Source organism: Alexandromys fortis, unplaced genomic scaffold, assembly GCF_014885135.2.
Source record: "Alexandromys fortis isolate MF-2015 unplaced genomic scaffold, M_Fortis_MF-2015_v1.1 scaffold_18, whole genome shotgun sequence".
NCBI classification, from domain to species: domain Eukaryota; kingdom Metazoa; phylum Chordata; class Mammalia; order Rodentia; family Cricetidae; genus Alexandromys; species Alexandromys fortis.
Genome location: NW_026067897.1, coordinates 12,507,330 through 12,509,638, shown reverse-complemented (window position 1 = coordinate 12,509,638; position 2,309 = coordinate 12,507,330).

The window sequence follows — 2,309 nt, the reverse complement described above, 5'->3', positions numbered from 1 at the left end:
TCCTTCTGTTGCCAAGTTTATTCCAGCACCATTGTTAACGCAGTAGCCCTAGGTAATGGTTTATGGAGCCAAATCTATCGTGAAGCCTGAAAAAGTTTGCTCATATTCATCACTTCACAGTCAATGTCTGAGAAAGCCGCGAACCAGAATCCTACTAAGTCTGGAATGGCTTTGTCCTGTCGTTTTGTTTCCTTGCTCCTCTCAACCCCAACTCCAGACCAGTGACAAACACACATGCCCTCTAAAGAACTTCCTATGCTCTGTTTTATTTGTCAGTGTTTGATAAATACAATCGTTTTCTTACTGATTTTCAAGGGCATAAGTATAGTTTGCTGGGAAGATAATAATTGTCTTAGTCTAGTAGGGCTACTACAATAAAGTACCAGAAACTATACCCGATGAATACGAAACTACTTCTCATCATGCTAACGCTGGGAGTTCAAGATCGTAACATGATTGGAGGAAGAGTCTGGGGAGGGCTTATCTCCTGGTTCGTCCATGGCAGTTACAGGAGCAGAGCTGTTCTTGCTCGATGGAGCTCCCTATGGATCCACCTTCACAGACCCTAAAATGAAGGTTCATGTGGGACGATGGTCTGTTCCCTGTCACTTGTACCCTGTGACAATAGCCGAGCAGGAAGCATAGGAGGGGTGACCAGGCAGGAAATAGAGGCAGGGCAAGGAGAACAGGAGAATTTTGGGAAGCAGAAAGATTCAAACAAGGAAGAGTATAGATGGATGATGGCAGGGAGGGTTTACTTGGGACATAAGGCTGCATAACAAAACTCAAATGGCTCCTACTGACCGGGTGGGCTCCTTGGTATTGGGTGCTAGTACACGCCCCAGAGCCCTCATTGGTGGGACCCAGTGTAATGCTGGCTCCACCGAAACCAATGCCACTTCCACCTACACTGGTGCCAAAATTAGTCCCTGTCACCCTGCTGAAGTCAGGGATCAGCAACCTTTCTGGCAGTACCCTCCCCTCCCCCCAGTGCCCCCAGGAAGTTTGCGCCCTTCTCATGCTACTAGACCAATCCTTCTCTGTCTTGAATGCTTGCAAGCCTAACACATCTCGAGCTTGTTGGCTATACTATGAAATGGTCCCTCCATCTTACAAGGGAATTGCAGTTATGGGATCCTATTCTAACACTCCTAAAACCACTGACTGTCATTGGCAGTCTAATGCCCAGTTAAATCTTCAACAAGTCACGGGGAAGGAGCTCTGCTTGGGTATCGTACCCTCAGAACAACAGGCGCTTTGCCGCCAAACCTTAAAGCGACCTACTTTTCGGGACTATTTAATTCCCAATAACAACATGTGGTGGTTTCATGATATGCCTGCTGTGTTTACATACACGGTGCTCATCCCCTGTTGACACCTAGATGCTCTTGAACCTTGTGCTAGTCAGACTAGTCCCCAGACTAATTTGCCATACAAACTCTGAATTTTTCGCCAGGCTAGGACAACCAGAATCACCAAGAGGGAGACCATTCCTGCACTCACCCTGAGTGTCCCATTGACGGGAATCGGGACTGGAAAGACAGCTTTAGCCACTCAACAGCAGTATTACTCCAACCTACAAGCAGCCATAGACTTAGAGAATAACTTAGGATGGAAAATGCAGTTTCCCGTTTACAAGACTCCCTGACTTGGCTAACTGACAAGGTCCTGCAGGATAGGCGTGGCTTTCCTCTCATCTTTCTCCAACAGGGAGAGCTTTGTGTGGCTCTAGGTGAAGAATGTTGCTTTTATGCAGATCATTCTGGGCAGGGCACCCTGACTCCTCTTAGAACTGGAGAAGGGGGGGGGGAGTAGGAGGGAAATGGGAGGAGGTGGAAATTTTTAATAAATAAATAGATAAATAATAAAATGTGCTGATGTATGAATTTAATGAGTCTCTCCTTTCCTATACTCATGGTGACCCATGTAGTTTGAGGTAAAATGCATGCTATTGTTGTCCTTTGCCAGTTGATACCTGCTATAGAAAAGAAACGTCTCAACATAATGCCAAGCCCTGACAAAATTCAAATGTAAATTTTCAAAATAGGATCCAGACTCAGAACATCAAAGCTGAGTGTGGTGTGCTCTCCTGTAATCCCAGCACTGCTGGAGGCTGGAGCAGAAGGGTCAAAAGTTCAAGACCAGCCTGAGACATGTGGCCACATGTTGCCTTAATTAATTAAATGTATATACACACATGCATATATAATACTCGCGTTTTATTTGGTTTATTTGAAAGTACATATTTACTTTAAAAATATCCTTTCTATTCAAACACAATGAAATAATCCTTGAACAAGTCTGAATAA